The sequence below is a fragment of the Dermochelys coriacea genome, chromosome 6, assembly GCF_009764565.3.
Source record: "Dermochelys coriacea isolate rDerCor1 chromosome 6, rDerCor1.pri.v4, whole genome shotgun sequence".
NCBI lineage: Eukaryota > Metazoa > Chordata > Testudines > Dermochelyidae > Dermochelys > Dermochelys coriacea.
In genome coordinates, this window is record NC_050073.1 from 26023104 (window position 1) to 26049638 (window position 26535).

Consider the following 26535-nt stretch of genomic DNA (forward strand, 5'->3'; position numbering starts at 1 on the left):
AGTCCCCACAAATAGACCACACTACAAACTTCAGTAAACAGGCACACTACAAGCATGCAAGCACAACAAACAAACTGACAGAAAACTCACTCCAAGGGTAACTTCCTTCACCTGGAGAATTCCCTCATAAAACTCCCAATTGCTGTCCCTGCTTGTGAGTTCAAGAGAAGTTGGCTCTGGAATTTCTTCCTTGATCGATGCTGAGAATTTCCTATTCATTGCTTTTCCCTGTGCCTGACCCCGGTTTCACTTGGCTTCTGGTGACTTTCCTTGCTTTGCCCTCCTCTTTTAATGTCTGGGTGGATATAAACTTCTCTCCAGTTTTCATATGGAACAATGTTATGTTGTCTGTGGAACTCAGATCTCTGGCTGGATGCACATTGTTTCTTTAAGCACATGTGGTGCAGAGCAGACCTGAGGTTGGATAATTCATAAGAGCTGAGTATTAATATTATTATTATTACTTGAAAGGATCCTTATTATTTTGTGCAACAGTATTGTCACCTGGCAGCAGGTCATTAGCATTTTAGGCTTCTTTTCTTCACAACAATGCACAACATGCTAATTAGAGGGTTCTGAAACTAAGCAACCTGTTTTAAAATCAGACATTTTAATTTGCAGCTTTAATGGCTGTGTTATAATAACTGGCGTTGGGGAGAAAAAAAATCTCATTCCAGTAGCAAGGCCCAGTGTAACAGAGGCTGACAAAATTAAAAACCTCATAATGTGACCTTTGCCTGGGATAAAAGGCTGTTTCATAACAATTTCCTTTTGTTCTTTGTTTAAGCCATTACTCCAAGAGGAGCCTCCGATTAATCTAAGTAAATGCATCATTACAGTCCTAATCCATGTCCTTCTGTCAGTGTCTGTTTTAATTAAATAAGAAACACTAGGAGAAAGAGGGCTGGTTGATCAGGGTAAGATTAAAAAAGGCTTTACTATTTTGTCCATTTGCATAGCTCCAGATGCCATAATATTGTAGGTTAAAGCAGGAAAACTTGTTGTATAGTTTAACACAGTGCTCCCTATTACAGCATTAAAATAACCAGATGCACCAATGAAATCATTCCAATCATCCAATTAATTGTATACAGAACGTTCAGAGGCAAATGGTATGACAGCTTTGGTTGAGTAATTTGACATATTATATTGTTTTGGATGGTATACGTAATTGGGTACAAACTGTTTGTATCCCGAGTGCAATTGTTTTTTATATTAAATAAAGTATTGAGTAAAACAAGTTATGAATTTATGGTGCCAGTTTGTTGTTGTTTTTTTATTTGCTATTAAAGGCCTCTAAAATTTTGTTTGTTTTTTTTTTTAAAGGAATTTGGAACATAATTCTTTTAAAGCAGTGAAGAGTCCATTTAATGTATGTTGTAAGATTAATACATCTAGCTAGTCAATATTGCTAAAGCAATACATATGTAAGAAACTCTTCCTCAAGGTAGTGTTTCAAGATACCTGTGGTGAGGGCTTCCTCCCACTTCCAGGCCATTATTTGATGTAATGAAAAGAGAAAGTGTGCAACACTGAGATTGTTAATTAAGTTACCCTAACAAGATGAAGATAAATGAAGCATGGATTGAATGAAGCAAGAGCTCTTATTTACAATTTAATACTTCTTTATATTATGCATTTTTCAATTTACAAAAGAAAAGTCCCTGACTCTAGAGAAAATGTGCACTGTGATTCTACATGCAAGACACCTTCACAGCATGTAAACCTGCCTGGCTACTGTTAAAAATGTAGTGTGAGTTAACCTTTAACTTCTAACTTTTTCTTTCTTTCTTTTTTTAACATTGGCGACAAAATGTTGATTATAATAGAGTAAGTGAAGATCTGAATCTGCTGCCACTGAAGTCAATGTCAAAAATACCTGTGGGATCACTTTGGGGGCTAACTTGTGTTTCTTCTTGTTTGTATTAACTTTAGAGTCTCAATTTGCAATGCTGTATTATCTTATTTCTGATCCATTAATACATAGAGATTTGCTTAAAAAAAAAGAAAAAAGAAAAAAATGGTGGGACCTGATTCTGATTTTGATTTCATTTCCACCGACATAAATCTAGACTAACCCATGGGCTTATTGCCATTTTATATTGATGGAACTGAGAACAATATATTTTGACAAACGTTGTGATGGATTAAAACGAGGGTTTCTGATTTTATTGTTTTCTCCTCTGAAACTCACTGTTTATTTTATACAAATTATGACATTTTCAAACTGCATACTTGAGTTTTATCAGTTAAAAAACAGAATTAAAACCAAAGAATGCCAAAGATTTTTAAAAAACTTTTCCTCCCAGTTACAATTTTCAATTCAAAGAATGCTCTCTCTTTAAATACAGGAAAAACTGTAAATTGCCAATTGCATTATTCAGTTGCCTACATCTCTAGATGTATTATTTGACTTCCCAATCACAAAGTTTGGGACATCACTTAACAGAGGAGTTGAAACAAATTCAAAATAGCTGAAGTTGGTTATTTGCGATAGTTATTTAAAAAAACCAAAACACTTGAGCTACACATGATTTCCATGTAGCTTTATTGGTTTAAACCTAAAACCAGAAACCCTAATTGATATTTTGTTTAATAAAATATTTTCTCATTTACAGATTAGTTGGATCTGTCCAGTATTTGACCTTTTGTCATTCTTACTGTCTACTAAGGAAATGCCTTCCTTCCTCTTACAGCAGCTAGACAAGACTGTATTATCTGGTGTTACTGTAGGCAGCGGTAGCAGGCCTTCACAAATAGTATTATTATGGTCCCTGTGTTTTTATCTTGGGGGTCACGAACAAATCCATGCAACTGCTTCTAAAGATTTCAATAAATAGGACTTTTTATCCAGACAATTGCCTTTTATATTACTTTTAAACAAAACTACTAGTCCATCAAGAGTTTCAAAAGGAAAACAATTCTACAGAGTGCTGGTATGGCAGCACAGACCAATCATTATGGCACCCATTCTCCAGTCCTTTATTTTTCAAGTCCACAACAATAGGTTGTTGATTCAATGGACAAGACCAGAACAATTAAGTTCTCTGTTTAGCAGCAGTGCAGCATTTTAATGCCCTCCTCTAATAATGGTCTCATTATTGTTATTCTAAGACTGGGCCTCAGGAGGAGGAATATTTGCTGGAGGTACGTCATTATTTTGCAAATTTCGATTAGCTCATCATGTTGTCTGTACTGTGAAAATCGTAGCTAATTAGGGCAGCCAGTTAGACTACCAGCTTTTGAGCTTATGAGTTAAAAGGTAGCACACTTGATAGGCCAATGATGTGAAAAAGGTGGTAAAAAGGAGGATTAGAGCTGTTGCCCTAGTAACTCTAACTTCCATCTGTGCTGGAACAATGGACTTGTGTTTCTCCCCCACCTTGGTGTAAAAATTGGTTTTGTTTTGAAAGGACAGGGCACTTTTTATGACAATCTGGAATTCAGCCTAACTGAGTGTAGTTTTAGTTGTTAGGAGAGACCGCTGGGGAATAGGAAAGATGAAAGGTCATGGTGAGCTTCAAGGACATGAAAGGTTGTTGTCTCATGTAACAATAGTAGATTGTTTTGTCCTATTATTTCTAGCCAACCACTAAGTCAGGTGATGGAACAAATACCTCTAGTTGAGTCAGGTGAAACAGGAGAGAGATAATGTACCTCTTCCAGAACAAAAGATAGCTATAATTTGTCTTTATTAAACAAAGTTATATTTATTTGTGTTCATCCTCTGAAAAAGCTTGTTTACTGACCTACTATTCCAGCGTGTTTTGTACTGCACTGCCTCTGTAGACCATCACTTCTCTGGGAAGCACTCCAATGTGTTAGAAAATGTTGTTTAAGCTTTCTTCCCATGAAGAGGAACCCCCAGGAGTACCAGTGATGTGATACTTAACAATAAATTTAGTTGTAGCTTTTTCACATTATTGGTGTTCTTAAAAGGTTTTCCTTCAAACACACACTGAATGAAATTAACTATAAATATGAAAGAAATTTGCTTCAACACATGACAACATTTTATCATAAATTCTACAGCACATAACATAGAACTTTTATTGCAAACAGTATTAGGTACCGCTGCAGAGAGACCTACAATCCTGTACAAAAATAAATTTGCTACAGGGATCCAAATAAAGGACTGCTTTTGTGCAGAGGGAGCTAAAGTCTCTTTTGTGCTATGCCATAACTTTGGGAGGTTCTGCCCCTTTGTCTGTGGGGAAAACAAAAGTACTTCAGTGCTATTTAATAAAACAGCTACAACACATTTTTACAGGGAAAGCATTTCTGTTAGTGAAAAGGGCTGTAATCTCTTGGATTTTGCCCCGTGCTTCCTAAAACCAAAGACAGTTGCTTTTTAGAAAGAAAAGGGAAGTAGGAGCACTGCTTTTCACGTTCTTATTTCTCTGCTTTTGTAACATGATGCTTCTGTCATCTGATAAATTATTTTCTTTCTGCCACCCCCTCTTTGCCCCCCCCCGACCCTGACCAAAGCATATGCTAAGAGCCATCTCACTTCCCTAAAACAAAGATTAGTGATTTCAAGTTGGGATTTTAAGGTTTTCACCCACCTTTTCATATTGGGCCCCTTAACACCTTTAAAACAACTGCAGCTGAGTAATTTTCACTTGCTTCATAATAGAGCTGTGAGATGGATAACAGATTTTGTAATTAGCTATTTATTATCTTTGAAAAACAAACTTCCCAGTAATTACTAGGTTTTTCATCTTAAGCTGTTCTGACCTTATTTAAACTCCCTTTTTTAGCTATTCTGAGCCTTTCTTATCTCCTCTCTGCTCCCAACCACTCTTGCTCTTGCTTTCTGACAACACAGATGTACGGCCTTGCACAAACTGATAATTGTGATAATTTCTCAGCTAACTATTCAGTAATAAAAAATGTTATTTTCCAAACATAGCATGCATGTGTCACACTCACATAGACACTGAAGATGAGAGGCCAAGTGGTAAGTTGATGGGAACATGATGTAGTATGAGCCATTGGACTTTGTCAGCATTTGATTTGTTGATCGTGTGGTTTATCCAAATGCAGTTGTCTTTTCAGACTATTAATTTTAAGGGATTAAAGTCCTTTAAAAATCCAAACTTTTATAAAGGATGTTTAGTCTGAAAGCATTTTGAATGTTGAATGTATTTAGTTTATTAAATACCTGCCCTCAAATTTCCAAATCAGCTTCTTATTTTGTATTTTATAGTAGTTTCATGTATGTACCATCATTTTATTTTGTTGTTTTCTCATTAAAATGGATTGGAAAGCAATTAGGAGACTGTTTAGTGGAAAATGGGAGCAATGCAAAGGGTTAACCAGCAGAGAATTACAAATGAACTATCTGGAAAGTTGATTATTAATCCAGCAAGAGAGAAAATATCCTTCCAGTTAGCAAGAATTAGTGCTTGAAGAGCTGATAATATTGTTCAGCCTGTTGGTGTGGTATGGCAGAGTCAGGTAAGCAAGACATCTTCTCAAAGAGATTAAGGCTTTTCGCTTTTGTTTTTCACCATAAGAGTATCTAATTTTAAAGGGAATCTTTGTTGAATCAGTTATACTGTCAGCGTATGAACCTGCGTGTACTGATCTTCCACATTCCAAAATGAATGAAATAAATTAAAATGGTGCTTTTAACATTGATAAGAATAACTATTTCTGTTAGCAGATCCATTGTATTTAATAGTGAAATATCTTAGAAATTCATGATTGGATTGTGGTTAAGAACAAGAAGTGATTGCAAAATCTAAACAAGCTCTAGTGTGATACATACTAAAGAATCTTGCATAACTGCCAGCAAAAAGATTATATAATTTCTCTTTAGGTGAGAAAGTTCTGGGTTGTTAGAAGTCGTATGTAATTCTGAATATAATGTTTCTGCTTACAGACTGTATGGCTTTATGCAAATGTATATGTTGCAGACAACTCTTTAGCAGTTCTGATGTTTTCTTGGCCCTAGTGTTCATGTAGTATTGATGCATGTATTTGTTTGTTGTAAACCATTTTGAATTCATTCATGTTAATTTATAAACATTTGTGGGGTTACAAAGTGTGTGCACTGGGATGGAAGGAGGTGAGCATATGGAAAATGTTTAGATCATTTGAAAATAATCTCTATGTAATTTCACCTAAGACTGATTTCTCTGTGTTGTAGTGGAAATTTACAATTTCCTATGTCCTTGTTACGTGGACTGTATGCTCTTGAAATTACTTGCTAGACATACGTGAATGAACTTACCTTTTCAACATAGTCTCCAGTTTACAGTTTATTATCACAAAGATGCATAAAATGGTTGGAATAATAATGGTCTAGCAGTTCTGAAATTCAGGGAAAGTCTGTATATTTAATGATATTGCCTCACATCATTAAATGGTGCAGTCTTAATTACATAAATGGATTTAACATAATTTAAAAATATTTTGGTTTTGTTAATAGAACTGTGTTAAATAAGTATACTTTGCTGTGTTAATGCCTGTGTTGGTGGAAAAGAATTTACCATCACCAACTGTTTAGCTTGTTTCCATAATGTAGACTGAAGGCTATACCAAAGGGACTGTTGAAGTAGGAGAATCAAAGTGCTGTTAAAAACACAAACTAACCCAAATCTGAGCGTACACACCACCTGAGGATTTAGTTATTATACATGCTAATATTTCATGAATCATACAAAGGGGAAGGGAAGAGAGGCTCATCATCAGCACCAGGTTGGATGCTCCTTCTAGTTTCTCTTTGAATTTTGAGAATTGGATTATGATAAGGCCGGCCCCGGCAAAGGAGAATTGAAGGGCAGAGAAGAGCAGAAAGGACAATTGGGAAAGTGGAAAAGAGAGGCTGAATTTGTTTGGCGAGACACATTGTTTATGGCTATGTGTCTCTGGCCTACCTAGGCAAGGAGACCAGTTAAAAAAGATGATCAGGTTTTTTTTTAAAGGGGGATTCATCTCATTAGCATCAATTAAGATCCCCTGCTCTTGCTCCTGCTAATAATGGAAGTCATCAGTCCAACAAATGACTGCAAAGTACACTGAACAATTAGACTTAGTAAGAGAAACAAACAAAACAATCCAAAGAAGTTATCGTAGTGCTCTTTAAGAGTGCTGTTAGGCCGCAAAGAGGTCACCATGCCTAGTTTGAGCACCATGATCTTGTTAAGATATAAAGAGCATGTTACGGACACAGATGAGAACAATTACTATATAGGGATGATATATACATATAGGAATGATATACATATAGAAAGGCTGGAAACACTGAAAAAAACACTGAGGGGAAAAAAGCAGCAAATTCAGAGGAGATAGAACTGAAGTTTTCCAGAAATTAAAGGAGATAGCGAGGGTCAAATCAGATAAACTCTTCGAACTACTTCTCAAAAGGAGGGACTCATTCAGGACTGGAAAAGCTAGATTTATAAACAAGGAAACAGCAGGCAAAATAAAAGTTTAGTCAAAATGACAAGGGAACAAATTGTGGAATGCCCTAGTTGGGCTGTCAGTAGAAGCTGTAGCTATGTTTATAAAAAACAAAACAAAACAAGGTACACACTTATCTGGAAGGAATAAAACATAGTATTTATGGAATTTTATAGTATATTAACTGATTAGATTAAATGGATTCCAAAGTCTGTTTTTAGGCTCTAATTTCTTATTTTCTTATAGATATGTATTACTGCAGTCTGGTATTGTACTGGTTATACTGGTAGAGTTGGCAAGCTTGATATCGGTAATCTATTTAACACGTATTATAAATTTCAGCTTATTGGCTGAAACTTAATGAACCAAACACTAGCTGTATCTTTTCAGAAGCCAGAACTAAAGAGAAAGGGGGTGAGAACTTAAAAAACAAACAACCTCCTCCACACACCCCCAGCCGCAAACCGGTGTAAATTAACTGTAACTCAAATAAAAACAGTATGCTTAAATAAAGGGTGTAAAATGGAAACCAGGAACATCAAGCAGAGAACCCCATTTAATGCCCATTTTAAAGACTTTTATCAAACTTGTAGAGAACACATAGTATAACCACCTGAAGGCAAGCTATAACCAGTGACTTGATCACAGCCCCACAGTTGCCATGATCTTCCCTTTTATGCCAATTTAAGCTTCCTAGTTGTCTACAGAACAACTTTCACAAAAGTCTGGAGCAGATTCATAAGAATGGTCTCCTGACTTAGTGGAGCTAACTTGACTGAAATTGAACCAGAATTCTGACAGGAGGATTTTTATGGAAGGTTCAATCATTCCATTTCCTCTATTGGTAAAAGTGAATTTGTAGATTCCTGACTGTTTCAGAATGGGTAAGTAGCTGAGTTTGAAAAGTACTGCAGATACTTGCTCAGGGTGTTCTGTACAAGTCTTGGACCCAAGGCCCAGGTGGACATTATTATAAGATTTAAATGTTGAGCATCCCGCTTCAGTGTTTAGTTGTGGCATGTGGTAAAAACATCCTGCCTAAAGCTGTATGGGTGGGACAGTGAGGTGGGAGAGTTGATGATGTGGAACATGGATGTATGTATTGTTTCTCTCTGCATTCTGTGAATACATAGGAGAGACTTAGCCTGCAGGGGTTATCTACAGAGAGAAAATAAGGAGGTTATTGAGAATTTGGTTGGTTTTCTATTTCTTAAATGGCTGAGGGAAACATTGAGTCTGGCCCTTGAGTTCTTTGCAATATACCTTCTCAGTGATGGCATATGAGAGGAAGGAGAGAATGTTTCAGTTCATCAAGAACTCAGTGAGGTTGTGTGGATAGGCTAAAGTATTTTACAAGGTTTAGTGTAAGGCTGCATAGTTCAAGAGTTCATATTCTAGTTACAATAGCCAAGGTCAGTTATTCACACAATGAGGGGAAACTCTTACATACACAAGTAGATAAATATTGTGCAGCAGGTGCTTAGCAATGTTTCAAGCCCTTGTATTACCATAAGATCTTGAAGAGCTATCTCCACACTTTTATCAAGTCCCTTTAGAACATCAGCAGCTTAGAGAAGTCATGGCTGATACCGATTTAAAGAATTTCAATGTTGTGTAACAAGTGAAAGAAGGATAATACAGTGAATCCCTCTGCAAATGTGGGTTGGCACATGTGTACCTCTTCAGAGTCCAAAATGTTGAGCATCCCATTGAGCATCTTATGTTGAGGAGGGTACAGACCAGTATGTGGGGGTGCTCTCTCTCTCTCTCTCTCAGGAAGAGAGAGAATCATACTTTTCAGGGTCATATGGGACAATTACAATCATCTAATCTCACCTCCTACTGCATCAAGTCTAATAACTTATGGGCTTTCACTTCAGTGAGAGTTTCTCAGTGTTCAACATTTCGGAAAATAAGGCCACTTATTTTGGTGTATAAATATGGACTTAAGTGTCTAAGTTTAAGGGTCCATTTAAGAAAAAAAACTTGGTATTTGTTTCTCTAATGCTGTAGAAAGAAAAGCTTTTAGGATGTTTGATTGGCAGCTAGGACAATCGTTTTTACTGCAATATGGAAAAAGATTTTATTTTAAATGGTTGCAAAGAGTGAGCCATCATGGAAAAACTAAACGGATCAGGTGCTGTCACAGGAAACTATTTTCATTAGTTTTTCTCATCAGGAGTATTAGAAGGCTGCATGTGTTCTTCATTATACCCAGCATATCCTAATACTTTCATAAAAGGCATACCTTCTGAAACATTGCTCTTGTTCCTTGAAGGAATTTTACTTTTAGTGGCTAAGTCAGGGAGCAATCAGATATGCGTACTTTTTGACTGTCACTATGCAGTTCTGTGGTACAAAAGCATGATGTTGCATAACATCCACAGAATGGTAAAATTAAGAAAAAATCCCTTCTGTCTTTGTTTGAACAGAATGATCATGCAGTCTATAACATATAGGTGTTGCTGTATTTTTCATAGTCTCTGGAAAAGAATCTGCTGGTGCCTACTGTAATCTTTCTTCAAAAGGAACTAGGAATGAGTGTTCGCATAACTATTAAATTACTATGGCATCTTTAGACAAAAAGGTTGGCCTTAGGTTAGAAATACCTGCTCTAACCCCACTTATGTAGGCATATAGGAGCCCACCAGTACAGTCCCAGAGATGAGTCTTCTATACCAAATAGTGGGTCTGTTTAGTAGGAGCATAATGGGTGTTTGAGGGTGGATGAAGAGCTGCCAATGGACCTGTGGCAGGGTAGATCCCCCAGCCACACTCCATTAAAGGGAAGGAAAACTGAGGCAGCTGAAGAGCATGGGCTGCAATAGCTGCTTTTGAATGGTTGTGCTAGTTCTTTATGACCTGGGGGTAGGATTGCACTTCTGGCTCCATATTTACCTCTGGGCCACAGACAAACACATATGTGCTGCCTGCCACTATTGAGTGCAAGTCATCTACTTAAACCTTGGTGAGAAATGCTATAAGCAAATTATAGCTATTTCCTGTAACCATTATTTAAAAAAGGAGCTTTTCCTCATGACCACGCTTACTTCCAAACACAGAACTGTTCCCACTTAGACAAGTCATGTTCTCCTTTCCTACTTACTTATCTATCTATGTGTGTGTGTTTGTGTGTGTGTGTGTGTATATATATATATATTTTATATATATATTATTATTATATTATATTTTATTTATATATATTATTTATTATAATTATAATATTAATATTATATTTATATATATTATTTATTATAATTATAATATTAATATTATATATATATTATATATATATAATTTTAAAATGAGGTTGCATCACAATTTTCATGTGAAAAATTTGGCCTAAATATAAGTTGCTCATGGGTAGCTCAATCTTTATTGAATTAGGCTCTTAGCATTTGTTGTTGTAATTGAAATGGCATCTCAGTGTTCATGCTGAATCTATCTTATTTATGACTTTTCAACAGCCCATACGTTTTTCTTTGTAAAGTGGTTTTATAGAAAGTTGCTGATTGTTTGTTTTTGTTTTTTCTTCTTCCTTTTCTCATCAGTCATAGTCCATTTAAGGCTATCACCACATTACAGCTACCACAGTTTTGAGGCAGGCTGAAGTAGCTATTGGTGACCCCATGACAGCTGTCTGCTAAGCCTGATTACTAATCTACAGTGTTGTTTAATATAAAGGTCAAATAAAACCCTAAAGGGGAGAAACATTGTTTTGTTTCATTTTAAATTCTGCTTAGGAAGGGAGCCACTGTTTTATAAGTAACCAATAATAAGCTTCCTTCATTTGTCAGGATTCAGAAATAGGTATTTAGTATATTCTTGCATAGATTTCCTATAGTAGAACAAGTGCTGAGTCTTGGCCTTGATGCAGAAGTCAACAACATCATTAATAATAATGAATAACACTGTTGTGTCAATCAGAATTAACAATAATAGCAAGTCATGGATTCAGGAGGATATACCTTTGAGGCCACATTCTGCTCTGTGTTCTACTGAAATAAATCCCTGGACTTCATTGGCAATTACTTTGTTATACACCAGTATAACTCTGAGCAGTATGCATCAGTGTAACTGTGAACACTGTCTGGAACTTACTGATGATCTCTAACTCACAAGCAAGGTGGGAATGAGGACAAGTGCCTTTTTAATCAGAAAGTGTCAGTGACAATCTGTCTTTTGTGGAGGTTCGTAAAACTTAATTTTAACCATTTTAGTAAAAAAATAAAAAGGTTTTAGGGAGCTAATTAGAAAAGAATTTTGGTGCCAGAAAATTATTTCTTGAGCCTTTTCCTGAGTGATATCTGCACTATGATGCCGTTGACCTTTTAAGGATGCAACCAAAATACCTTAATTGGCAAATGATCACACTTTTTAATGTACTGGCCCCAGGGATGTGTGACTGTTAGAAACAAAACTACCTACTCATTTCCATAGGCATATGAACATACACAGACCGAGGGATATTATACTGTCTAGCATTTTTGTAAGATTTTTATCTGCACTAATTAAACATAACTTTTCCTCCTTCCTGTAATTCAACTTTATCAGTAGTGGTATCCTCATTTCATGCAAATGAAGACTGCACCACCAGCAGTGTAGCAATTGTTTGTTTATGTTTAGATTTTTTTAAAAAATGTGCCCATATCTCTGGGCATATCATCATAAATTATTAAAACTATACAAAATTCATTGACTAATGTCAGCCAAATCTAGAGAGACTCAACCCCATAATAAGCTATTGGCAGAAATATTAATATTTATTTTTATTAAAATCATTTATATAACTCTATAAATTTACATGACGTTTTATATTGAGTATATAGAGACATAGAGTAGGGCAGGATTGCTGCTCTGGAGAATTTGAAAGTTAAGGTTCTGATCCTGCAAAGGGATCTGTGTGGGTACAAAAATCTACCCACAAACAATATTTTGCAGGAACAGGATATAGGAGACTTAAGATATAATTCATCAACACCCTCTCCCGAAAAAACCTGTGTAGATACATAGATGGGTCCTATTGAAGTCAATGGGAGTTTTGCCACTGAGTTAGATAGAGCCAAGATTTTACCTATGAACTTTACACTGTGGCTCAAGGTTAACAGACTGGTTTTCTGACACAACAACCATGGGAAGGCCTTTCTAGACTCAAGGGCCCACTACGCCACTGAAGTTGCCCTGCCAATAGGCCTCAGATGTTCAGATTTAAGGACTGAATGGCAGTAGATCAGCTGATCACAACTCTTGTGATGGTGCATGTATACATTTATAATATGTGCAAACATAGTGACAACCAGGTTAATTTAAAGAAGTGTTGGCATATAATGTAATGTAGGTAATGCAGCCTGATTATGAATGCCTCAGATGCCGCTCTCATTTATGGCAACCAATAATAAGCCTCCTTCATTTGTCAGGATTCAGATCTAGGTATTTAGTATATTCTTGCATAGATTTCCTATAGTAGAACAAGTGCTGAGTCTTGGATTTGATGCAGAAGTCAATAAAATCATTAATATTAACAATAATAATGAATAACAACGTTGTATCATTCAGAATGAACAATAGCAGCAATTCAGGGAGGATATACCTTTTGAGGCCACATTTTGCTCTGTGTTCCACTGAAATAAATCCCTGGACTTCACTGGCGATTACTCTGCTATACACCAGTACAACTCTGAGCAGTATGCCTCAGTGTAACTGTGAGCACTGTCTGGAACTTAGGTTCATTTATGAAACCTCCATTCCTGGTTAGCGGCAATTTAGTGTTTTCCCTCCACAGGATTTAGTATCTTCTTTCTATAGGATGTCTACCTATCGTTCCATCTACTAGGAGTCCATCTGTATATATGTCTATATTGGGATGTGTGTATACAAATATAATTGTGTATATATGCATATATGTACATCTGCTGTACATTTATTTGTATATGCATGTTGATGTCCTGGCTAACTAGCAGATTGATACAAGGCACAAGATTTCAGGACAGTCCTGTTGTATATAACCAAAGAGTGTGTCTGTGATGTATAATAATAAAACCTAGGTCTTATACAGAGTTTTTGATGAGTAGATCTCAAAGCACTTTACAAAGAATGTCAATGTCATTATCCCTATTTTATAGACAGAAAAACTGAGGCACAGAGCTGCAAAGTGACTTGCCCAAGGTCACCCAGCAGGATAGAATTAGAATAGAACCCAACTATCCTGAGCCCCAGTCCAATACTCTATCTGGTAGGCCACACTTAATCTTCAAAACTGATTTGTAGTAATAGACTAGTCTGTTATTTCAGTTAATATAATTAGAATTAGTTTATAAAAACATTAGGTAAGCTTTGATTGGAATGCCTAGTCTGTCTTTGACTGCTTTAGCAATTTTTACTTCAACTGTAAAATTTAAGAGATGAAGCCTGGCAGAGCAGTGGCCAATTGGCTATCCAAAGGTTGTAATGCCTTACCTTGCACCTATTGTGTTTCTGATTTTATACAGATAAGAAATTGGACACTGTACACATTAGTTTATTACCTAAAATATACATAATTGCTTTTAAAGATTAGAGCGATTGTACTGATGTTCTTTGTTAAGTTTATTTTTACCAGGTTTTCAAGGCAAAATGCATTGTAAACCACTCCTTTGGCAACATTTATAGCAATAACATATTCATTATCTCCTTAGTAAACTCTCTAGACAGTAAGAGCTGGTGCCTTTTAAAATTGCCTTTTGGTCTGTCACATGCTTAATCTCGTTTGTTTGGGTTGCGTTTTCTTTTTGGACACCATAATCTTTTAACCTGCTTTTCATTCTGAGGACTTTTTGTACAATTATCCAATGAATGAACCTACCCAATTTGCTTATGAGCTCTAAATTGAACTATATTTATGTTAACGAGTATTTCCATTGTCTAGATGCCTATGAATGTTTCCTTGGTAAATAAGAAACCTGAGCTTAGGAGTGATCGTTGTGATATTAATCCTACTTGCATGTCAAATGTCTTGAATTAGCAGTAAAGTCTGTCACTCAAGATAATAAAGTATGTACATTTTACAGCTTGAACATGTATAAGGACCTTTTCCTTCACACCACTGAGGTCAATGGGAGCTTTGCCATCTATTTGAATGGGCTCAGGATCAAGTCCCAAGTTATTTCTTTTTGGAGTATGTTTTTAAAAGATCCCTTTTTGCTCAGATATGCTTGTTCACATGTTGTATCTGTCCTGTTTGGGTTATAACAGAAACCCATTAAAATATTGTCCACAGATTCACAGTCACATATAGTAATATATCTGAACTTCTGTCTGATTTTAGCCCCTTAACACATTAGCAAATTTTACACACTTGTTTAAAAGAAAAGAGTTGGGTTTAAAATCATTTATTAAAAAAATGTCATTATCTGTGATGCTAATAATAATACGTCAGATGAGTGTTGAAAAATGCAGGGTACATTGCATAAATGTATTTGGAATAGAATAATTTGAGCTACTTACATATCCTGCTTGGTTCTAAATCAGGGGTGGGCAAACTTTTTGGCCTGAGGGCCATATCAAGGAATAGAAATTGTATGGTGGGCCATGAATGCTGACAAAATTGGGGTTGGGGTGTGAGAGGGGGTGCGGACTCTGGGATGGGACTGGGGATGAGAAGTTTGGGGTGCAGAAGGCCTGGTATTGAGGGGTTTGGAGAGTGGGAAGGGGATCAGGGCTGGGGCAGGGGGTTGGGGCATGGGGAGAGGCTCGGGGTGCAGACTCCGAGAGGCACTTATCTCAAGTGGCTCCCAGAAGCAGTGGCATGTCCCTTCTCTGGCTCCTACTCGGAGGCGAGGCCAGGCACTCTGCATGTGCCCCATCCGCAGACACTGCCCCTTCAGCTCCCATTTGAGCACCTAGGAGCTGGAGTGGGGCCATGCCGCAGTTTCCGGGAGCCGCATGGTGCAGCCCCGACGCAGTGCCCTAGCCAGAGCGCTGGAGCAGGGCTGAGCCATGTGGTGCAGCCCCCACCCAGTGCCCTAGCCGGAGCGGGGTCGAGCTCCATGGTACAGCTCATGGGCTGTAGTTTGCACACCCCTGTTCTAAATTCATTTTAAACACTTAGGTATCACTATGGGTATCTCTATAAAATCTTCTGCTCAGCCTGCAATCCTCATTTAAAATGTGAACACCATGTTAGGAGCTATAAAGAATGGGATATAAAATAATACTCAAAATATGATGATGCCATTATACAAATCAGTGGTACTCACTCACCTGAAATAGTCTCCAGTTCCTACCATCCCATCTCAAAAAGATATATCATAAATTTAAAGATACATCAGAGACAGGTGATGAATTTGATTAGTTGGTGTGAAAATACTTCCATATTAAGAGAAACTAAAAATATTGGGGCTCCTTAGTTTAGAGAAAAGCCATAACAGAGGTTTACAAAATAATGAATGATATAGAAAAGACAAATCAGACACTCCTCTTGATATTTTTTTCATAATATAAGAGCAAATGGACATTTAGTGTAATTGAACATTAAAACTGATGAGGAAAGGTATGAGACAGTTATATCGGTAATGAAAACATCTACCATCTAGGTTAGGGGTTTTTTTTGTTTTTGTTTTTAAGACGAGGGGATATAAACTGTCATGCTTCAGGCCACAAACCAGCCATTAACTGAATGTGGTAAAGAATACTATAGTAGCTGTGTTGGTACCAGGACATGAGACAAAATGGATGAGGTAATACCTTTTATTGGACCAACTTCTGCTGGTGAAAAGACAAGCTTTTGGAGCTACACAGAACTATTCTTCAGGTCTGGAAAAGATAATCAGAGTGTTAGGTAAGTGTTAGGAAGAAATTAAATGATGGGGTCTAAATTAGCTGTTACCACTCAAGAAAGAGATCTTGAAGTCATTGTGTCAAAAAAGGTAATAGAATGTTGGGAAACATTAAGAAAGGGATAGATAAGAAGACAGAAAATACCATATTGCTTCTATATAAATCCATGGTATGCCCACATCTTGAATACTGCAGATGTCGTCCCTCCATCTCAAAAAAGATATATTGGAATTGGAAAAGATACAGTAAAGGACAGCAAAATAATTAGGGGCATGGAGCATATTCCATATGAGGAGAGATTAATAAGACTGGGACTTTTCAGCGTGGAAAAGAGACAACTAAAGATGGATATAAAATCATGACTAGTGGGGAGAAAGTAAATAGAGAAGTATTATTTAGTCTTTCTCATAACTCAAGAACTAGGGCTCACCAAATGAAATTAATATGTAGCCAGTTTTAAAACAAACAAAAACAAGTACTTCTTCACACAAAACAGTCAACCCGTGGAACTCTTTGCCAGAGGATATGGATATTGTGAAGGCCAAGATTATAACAGGGTTCAAAAAGGAACTGGATAAGTTCATCAAGGATAGGTCCATCAATGGCTATTAGCCAGGATGGTCAGTGATGCAAAACCATGCTCTGAAGTGTCCCTAGCCTCTGTTAGCCAGAAGCTGGGAATGGGTGACAGGTCACTTGATGATTACCTGTTCTGTTCATTCCCTCTGAAGCACCTGGCATTGGCCACTGTAGGAAGATAGGATATTGGGCTAGATGGACCATTGGTCTGACCACTGTTCCCTCGAAGCTGTGCACGTGTGCGCGTGCACACAGATCCTAAACACTGTGCACATGGCAAAATACCGCACAAAAATTTGCACAGAAGCACAATAATTTGCACAGAAGAAATTTTTTGCGCACATGGCCTGTCAAAAATTAGAGGGAACATTGAGTCTGACCTTATAGAATCATAGAATATCAGGGTTGGAAGGGACCTTGGGAGGTCATCTACTTCAACCCCCTGCTCAAAGCAGGACCAATCCCCAATTTTTGCCCCAGATCCCTACATGGCCCCCTCAAGGATTAAACTCCACAAGCCTGGGTTTAGCAGGCCAATGCTCAAACCAGTGAGCTATCCTTCCCTCCCATGGCTGTTCCTACGTTCTAACTTATTTATTCAATTACTGTCTACTTAGGTGTTTGTTACATCTTCCTCTGAAACCTCTGATGCTAACACCTGCTGGAGATAGATTACTGAACTAGATGGATACTGGTCTAGTCCAGTGAAGCAATTTCTTGTGAAACAAAGCATTTTTAAAAATGGAATTCACTTTTTGCTATTTCTGCTTTTCATTTTCTTTGTCTTTATCTTAGCTTAAATGGAAATAAATGAGACATTTTCAAATTGCTTTTAGTAGTTAGTTTCTAGTCTGTTTCATTATATTTCTCATGCAATAACACAACTATGTAATGTGTAGCTTGCAGAGAAATGCAGAGAAATGTTTAAACTCAAACAAAATATAATTTTCATTGAAATGCAGAATAAAACTGATAACTCTTAACAGTAACATTAGTCAATACCTTAGGTTGTTATAACCCTTACTTGTGTCTAAAGTTCTTCCACAAGTACTCACATGAGTAGTCCCAGGGGCTACTCATGTTGTATATGCTTACAAAGTTGGGCAAGTATTACATTATTTAGTCTCTAATTTGTTATAGTACCTAAATGTTGGGTAGACTACCCAACACTGTCCCTTTATTATGAAAAATGTCATCCCCTCATGCTAGCAAGCTAAGCTGAATATTTTAGTACATCCAAGTTTTCATTTCATTTATTTTGTACTGTCTTGCATATTCAGAGACTGAGACTTAAACAAGGAAATAAATGGATATTACATTTTTGAGCAGATGGACAGGAAGCAGCTAATAAAGAGTTTTAAGTACTCTCGATAATCTTTTTTGATCTCTGTATTCATCTTTCATTCTTTGTCTCGCCTACTATAAACAAGCAGTAAAACAGAGAATGGGGCTTAATTTTGGATTTGCAGGTATTATTACTGCTATATTTTAAAAAGTGAAATTCTGTCTTGCCAGGAACAGTGTACTCAGTAACACTGTTATTATTACTTATTTTGTACATAAGATAATATACGGTTCTCAACAAACTGTTTAAGAAAGCATTAGGTATTCTTAGGAGAGTTTTTTTGTTTTCCTTTAAGTGGGTTTGTCATTGGCAAAAGAAGTGGTCTATCATAAAGACCGAAGTCTTATTTACTCACAGAACAGGTGAAGTACATGTTGCAGCACAGCTAACTTTCCCACACTTACCCAACAATATGCCCCAACCCTTCTTTGGATGATGGGACAGGTCAGTCTCTGGGTTGATAGGGTCATTAGTTTCTTTGCTGTGATTGGTAAAAGTTTGCCCGTTGTTATGTGGAACTGGTTTGGATCAACTCAGTTTGCATAGATGACTGAACTGCCCTGCAACGGTGATAACCTGTGTTCAGTACTAACCTGGGGACATTTTGAACCAGTGAGCTGGAGATAAAAAGGCTTTTGCATTCCAGAACAGTTCCCTACCACGCCCTATTCCTTCCCAATAACTTTTTTTCAAATCAAACCTCTATATCCTCAATAATTCAGGCAGGAAACCTCTTAGAGTATTATGGAGCTACTGTTGATATTTTTGTACACATTGACGCAGCTCATAACGTCAACTGTTCATTTTTGTCTTTTTGAATGATAGTACCTGTTTAGTGCTATATTTATGCAGTCTAAGGTCCTGATCCTATAATCTAATCCATCAGGGAGTGGTGCCTTACAGTATGAGGACTCTTGCTGAAGTCAGTGGGACTCCACACAGGCACTAAGGTCAACTCGTATAGATCAGATTGCAGGCTTGGGCATATGGTTTCCAGAGTTTAAAAATAATGTTAGATGGAGATTTTTTTGCATTAGTTTATCAGATAATAGCTTCGTTTATAGTGCCAGTTCTTTCTTTACACTCTGATAACAGGCACAATATAATTATTCGACCTTTGTTATTCCAATGCTATTGTCTATAGATTGGTGCACGTTCCATAAACTATGAAATGTACATCTGCTGCTGCATTCCTTCAAAAAAAAGAAAAGAAAAAAAAAGCAGTAAAGAAAAGAAAGGCACAGAGAGGGGAAAAAAAACCCTATACACTTAATGTTAAATTGGAGGATGATCTAGAGATAGAAGAGGAATCTCTATTTTGCTTTTTAAATATTTGCCTGGCCTTCAAAAGGTATTTGTCTTCTCTGTTTACGTTGGATTTATTTTTTAGGCCTACATGCAGTGAGAAAATGATACAGTAACAAATAATGGGCTGTAGAGGGAAAATACACTCAGCTTTCACAGTCAGCTTATATTTTCTACTTTAGTTTTTAAAAAAATCTTGTCTAGTTTTAAATAGAAACTGCTCAGTGTTGTAAAAAGTTATAAATGCTACAGCATCAGATGAAGTGGAGGGCAAGAAGATTATGTACAGGTTGTCAGATTTTAACAAGAATTGATTAAGAATTGATTAAGAATTTCCCACTGTGGTCTTTTGGGCCATATGTTATCCCTGTGTGGGGAAGAACAATGTAAGGGCTACAAAAGTCAGCGTGTTGACACTCATGGAATCTCTTTCTGATGTTCCTGACAGACACATGAGGCTTGCCTCTGAAAATCCCTGCAAATCTTGGTAAACTCAGAGGGGAAGAACATCTGAGTGGAAGCACAGGCCTGCCTCATGGCACCTTCAGCTGTCTCCTCCACTATGGCCTTATGGCTTCCTTGGAACCCATGTTACCATTTGATCTCTGCTGTTGTTTTCATGGAAAACAACTCCTTAGGGGTGGTATCATCCATTGACTGGAATAATATTCCAGAAGTGACTTCCAAGTGGGTTGCCAAGGCCCAAAGGGAGCACCCTGTGTCAAACAGTTGTTTCTCAGTGTTATCTCCTCTACTACTGAGATCTGGCTCCTTTGTGTGTCACACTGCTACCATCCGTATCATGGAGCTTTTTGTGTCATAAAGGATAAATGTGTCATTTTGTTGTGTTCTTCGCATAATTCTAAGTCATGAGAAGGAAGTATGTCCCAAACCTGCTCTTTGTAATGATGTGTATCGTTATACAACTGCTAGGAAGAGCAATTCAACAAAATGGTTTGAGATTTAGGTATTTTGACAAACATGCTTCAAGAATACATGAAAAATTATTCTCACCACATGTATGTCATAAAGCTCTTTGTATGTTAGCATCTGTGAAATTACAGTCAGTTAATAATGTGTCAGCTTCCCACTGTGTGTTTTGTAGGATGCTTAATGGGTGTTGCATGATTTATTTGCTGGATTTTGCAGGATTTCTGTAGCATGTCAGGTGCTTTGCTGATTGCTTGTTGAAGCCAAGAGTGTGAGTTCCCTCCTTTTGAACAAGTTTGCAACATTTTATTATTTGTAACTCTAAAGTTGTTTGAATATTTCAGAATCTTAAAACCAAACAGAGAACTCCCTTTCTAAACTTCCTCCAAAATTAAAGCAGTTCTAAATAGGGAAACTATTTATCAATAATTGAGACTATTCAGATAGTTATAATAGCAGCTAACTAATAGCTTCATAATGAAACTGGCATGTCTAAATCCTTAACACCCATTCCCCCCCCTTGCAAGGGGAAGAGAGGATAGCAAAACAAGGAAGACCTTGGCTCACAAAGACCTCAAGGTTTCCCCCATCCACAAAGTCCATCAGCAAAATTTCAGGTCTTTTACTTCTGGGAACTGGCCCTTTTTTTGCTGATGGACTAACATCCCTACTAAGTCCTACTACTAATTATGAAGCCCTACTCCTGTTTAGCCAAACTGAGCCTCCAGTGGGGAAAACAAAATACCCACTAGGCCTCTGCCAGTTTAGCCCCAATAGACAGAGAAAAAATTCTTCCTTATCCCCAAAGAAGTGATTTGTCAGATCAGCAGCAGCTGCAAAAAACATAGCTCTTACCCTACTGCAGGGGGGGGGGGAAGATATGGGGCAAGAAGCTCCCAAGGAGCTGGTCTGGGGTTTAAATTAATGAAAGTGTAGAGTCAGGGGCCAGTCAGCTCCCTTCCTTCACAACTAGCTAATGGGTGTAGCACTTCTGTTCTTGTGTCCATGGCCCCTTGAACGGACACACTTGGGAATTCAGTTGTTTTGTCAAAAATGTACAGAGATTTCAGTTTCCAGAAAGCATCGCATCCCTGAAGGTGATTGATCAGTAGAGATTGAAATTCATATATTCCCAAGATAAAAAGCCAATTGAGCAGTCCATAGATCTTTTTGCTGCTCCTCAATGCCACCATATTTTATCAAATTGGCCGCGGTTTAAATAATGTCAGTACACCACTGTACACAACCCAGAGAAACTAAGGCCTGGTCTACACTGGGGGCGGGGGAATCGATCTAAGATACGCAACTTCAGCTACGAGAATAGCGTAGCTGAAGTTGACGTATCTTAGATCGACTTAGAATCACTTACTTCGTGTCCTTGCAGTGCGGGATCGATGGCTGCTGCTCCCCGGTTGACTCCGCTTCTGCCTCTCACCGTGGTGGAATTCTGGAGTCAACGGCAGAGCGATTGGGGATCGATTTATCATGTCTACACTAGACTGATAAATCAATCCCCAATAGATCGATCACTACCTGCCGATCCAGCGGGTAGTGTAGACATGGCCTAAGAGCAGTGCAGGCTATGCCAGTTAGTGGATTTACAGTGTAAAGAAACTAAAAGCAGTTTTGAAAATGGGAAGTTGTATAAATTGAATATTTAAGAAATAGAGATTCTGGGTGCATCTACACTTAATAGAGGCACTGGTGCCATTCTTTATATATAGTTTAGTTAAATATATATTGTGTGTACTCTGTATATGTCATGTTATATGTTTCTTGAGTGAAGTATATTTTTATAATTCTTGGGTTTCAGACTTAAACCTGTGAATGCAAGAAAATTTCAATGAATCTATGCAATAAAAATTGTATAATGTACAGATTCTGAGGGCACCCTTGTGAAATACAAGATTCATCCAACTGCTGGATTGGTAGGGAAGGCTGCTTTGGAGACGAGCAACTACAGGGCAGAGCTGCCTAGGCTTTGAAGAACTAGCTGTGCAAAGTCCATGTGGAGTTAGTTAGAGCAGAGCTGAGTATAAAGATATATTCAGCATAGGTTAGAGTTTTGGAAGAAAGGGGTAAGAAGGCAGGCATCCAGGAGTTTTGAGGAGGGGAGCTGTTACAAGTGTGTTCAGGGCATATCTGTGGGTCTTTGATCCATATTTCATAAGCGATAGAAAAACATAGGCACATTGTGAATTTCAAGCTATGATTCCATGTCTGGTGTCTGGTGATGTCATACACCATGAGAGCGAAGCTCAAGAATTTGTGTCAACTCCAGAACTACTTGATGGAATTATAGCTCTATACTGTATTCCTCTTTTTTTGGTGTGTATATGTATATACATTTATTTATGTATAACAGGAAAGTGAAACAACCTCTATAGTTAACATTACATAAGCATTTCCATTCTAACCCCCTGTTTTTCCATCACTTACAACTTTCTAAAACTTTGGGCTGAAATTTACCAGGCTTACTCTCTGACAAAGTGATCTTTATTTGATATTATTTTATTTGGAAATGTTTGAGCATTGTAGGTGATATCCTATAGCAAATACGATTCTGTATGTTTCTTGCATGTGTAATGAAATGCTGGGGTTTTTTTTGTCTCTGTTGTGTTTTTGCTTGTTGTGTATGCCTTTAGCTACGCCACCCTCTTTTGTGCACCAATCTGTTCTCATGGGCAAGATGGGTCTGTATGTCTTCAAGGAACTGTATACTTTAAGGAACATTTCAGTGCTACAGGAAGTAGTGTTCACATGGCTATTGTCAGTTGGGGAACAGCCAGGAATTTTGCCTAAGTCTCAGAATATTCAGGTGGCCTGGGCAACCCTGACATGAGGCTTTTTAAAATCAGTGTGATTGAATGGATATAACTGAGGTAAAAATGGTGTGGCCTGATATTGCATATATACATTTCTAACCTATAAAGGAAGAGCCTGCCTCTCAAAGGTTAGAATGTGTGAAATGTTAAACTTGTGATTTCTGGTTAATTCAGCACACTCATGACAACTGCAGAAGAAAACTTCTCAGAATTATTCAGAGAGAGAAATGTAGCACAGATACCACCCATCCACAATCTACTGATTGGCTTCAAATATTAAGTGTTCTTGTATGTGTCATATGACATGAACTGAGAATATGCGTGTATGAACAGACTGTGCATGGGGTGCTCAGCTGTGTAGTCCCTACAGTGGTGTGCAAGGAGCCTTTCCCTCCATGCCCCTAATTAAGTGGTTTGACACAGTCCTATTGGGAAACTCCAGGCATTGCACCTTGATGATGCCACTACTAGCTACTTGAAAGGGAGTGGAGTGAAAGTGGATCTCTGGCTCTCTGCTCCATCCTTAAAAGACCTGCAGCCGAAAGGGTGTCAGAGCTGCTGCTGCAGCATGTGCATGTCAAGAGTTCTAGGGAGAATTATGACTAGATTAGGCACAGTTCCTCCTGGGGGTTCCTACTATAGTAAAGTCTCTCTGCATCCCCTCGAACAGAGGATCTCTCTTAAGTCTTACAACACATTCAAGAAAATGGGGCCAGGATTTCATCTATAATTTGGCCCTAAAGCTTTAGTTTAGCAAAAGATACATATGGCTTCAGCATTCTGGAAATAATTTCCCCTCCCACTGTAAATGTTGCCTGTTCTTAAAAAATGCATGCTTTGTTTAAACTCTATATCTTTTGGCATCCATACCATCTTATTGTTAACTATTGGTTTTTCACCTCACCATGCAAAATGGGGGAGGGACATTTAATCTTCGGTATGTTTCATTTTAGTTCCATCCTTGTCTTCACATTTCTTTACATGATGGACTGTTAAATCAAGGATCAAGCCCTGATTGAAAATACGTTCTATATCTTTTATTTTTTTCTTGCTAGAGAAAAATATACCTTTGAGGTTATAGATTGGAATTATACAAATATTAATCTATACAGTAAAAATACTGAGGTCTTCTATACATTATCTGAAGCTAGAAATATGCCCAATTACTCAGTAGTGCATCATAAAAGAAATGCATACTATGTTGTCTGTCAGTACCTTAAGTCATCACTCTAAAGGCTTTTTAAAAATTATCTTTTTTACTGAAACCAAGAAACAAAACAAAGACGAAAAAAAGCAAAACCAACATCAATTAGATGTCAACATGACATCAAACAGCATAATATATCATAAAAATAAATTTATGATCTGGTGACTCAATGATTTCCCTCCATATGGCATTTACAAAGATGTAAAGAAAAGGCAAACAGCTACACATTTTCAAGGAAGAAAATATAGGATATGAAATTGGAAATAGTGATAGCAGTGAGAAACTCCCAGCTGAGATTACTTGGCCACTCAGAACATGTTTAGGAGGAGGTATAGGGCCAAAAGGCTTTGAGTATGTTTGTTGAATGTAGCTTGTTGAAACTGAGCACTATGCAGGTTATACGTTTTTATAAAAGTGGTGTTAGGGAAAGAGATATCTGATGTGCTGGCAAAGGTTCCAAATGTGTGGCTTTCTGGTACAGCTGCACATGTGCTAGTGAAAAATTTAATTAGAGTGAAAAATTAAAAATCTTTGGGAATAAATAGAGTTTTCTGTTGAAACTCCTAAAAATAATCGTTGACTCCAAGTCTATTTATATGTAAGTTGAGAAACGTATGAAAAAGTGGTAAGTACATAGAAAAAACTGAGAATCAGTTAAGCCTCTAAAACAGTAATCTGGGATTTCCATTATTATCGTAAAGGGGACCAGACCTTTATAGTAAAGGGGGAGAGGTGAGACTGTGGGGGTGGGAGCTGGAAAAAGAGAACTCAGAAGGATCCCTAAATGAGCACAGTCTCTGTTATTTGAATTTATTGTTCATTTTCAGTGGAGTGATAACTGCAACAGCTCAGCCTGAACCGCCTGGCTCGACACTTCCTTTTCTAAGGAACTTGGATGTATTTCACAGTTTACATCTGGACAACAGGGCACAAGAAAAAACAAAGTGTTGAGAATATATTGCACGTTCTCTTTGCATTACTTAGGGCCTGAGTCTGCCTTTATATGCATGGGTATAAATCCCATTCTAGACACCATCTAAGAACAGAATTGATTTATTTTCTGATAGTTTATTTTCTAGTTTATTTTCTGATAGTCCGGTTTGTGTCCCCAGTTTTTTTTATCTTCTGGTGTTCCAATAATCCTCTGTGGGATTTCTGTTGTTCCCATCTGAAGCTGCATATCTATCCAGGGGCACCAGCAAGCTCTTGTAGTTAAGTCTATTACAAGTTTATTTGCAGGCTGAATTCCCCAAAGAAAGATAAGTAATGTGCAGCTTTGAATGGTGTGGAAGAAGATCTTTGCTTTCAAGGCCATAGAGCACCACTATGAAGAAGTGATTCCTACCTGCTGTTTTGCCTGGGATGAAGAGTGTGTAGATAGTTAAATGAAAAATGTTACCTTTCTACCAAAATCTATCTTTTTTCCTACTTGTCACCAAAGTGATCCTTTCCTGATCTTAAAATGTTTACTTGGGATGAGAATTGTTTTGTCACTTAGACAGGTTTTAGACTTCATTGCTTGTTCAAGTTGTATTCAATGGCCAAAGTTGAAAACCTCAGGGACAGTCCCCGCGGGACTCCAGCCACACTAGCAGATGAGTGTGTGTGCACACGTAAAGTGTAAAGAGTAATAAACCACCATGTCATTCCTTCCCGAGAGGCAAGTGACATCATTCTCTCTGCATTTCCTAGATCAAATCCTGGAACTGGGGAGCCAGCCTGCTGGTTTCTTTGGAGTTATTGAGTCTTGGGGAATGATACTTTTCTTAGGGAGAGGAGATAAGTAATGAACACATTATCCTATTATTAGGACCTACTCTAGTTTCAAAGAGACAATTCAGGAGGTACCATTCATTTGCATGGCCACATCTCCTCAGAACTTCTCAGCAGCTGCTTGGTTTGCCTTCCTAAATGTGCAGTTGGCTGTTGTGAATGGTTTAGGAAGACAGAAGCTGAGCCTAGGTGGTAGTTTGAGAAGGAGTCTAGTGTGAGGCTTGCAGGCAGAAGATCCCAAGGGTATGCAGCAGTACATGAAAGCCTGAAAGAAAACTCCAGAATGGTGGTGTGAGTGTATGCATGTATATTTGTGTATCTGAAACCAGAGAATTCTGAGGACTATG

The 26535-nt window shown here is 37.6% G+C and overlaps 1 protein-coding gene across 27 annotated transcripts in view; it reads left to right on the top strand.

Annotated features, from left to right (window-relative positions):
* Positions 1–26535, top strand: part of SOX6 (SRY-box transcription factor 6) — a 450079-nt gene that overhangs the window by 123359 nt on the left and 300185 nt on the right. For 2 of the 27 annotated variants that reach the window (XM_043516919.1, XM_043516921.1), the window contains exon 1: positions 4832–4960. The exons of 21 other annotated variants lie outside the window; for them this stretch is intronic. The gene's annotated coding sequence lies outside the window, so the exon portion shown is untranslated. Of the gene's footprint in view, positions 1–4828; positions 4961–5281; positions 5461–26535 lie in introns of those variants that run through there. 4 more of the 27 variants (XM_043516935.1, XM_043516927.1, XM_043516920.1 and 1 more) reach the window with 4 other exon arrangements.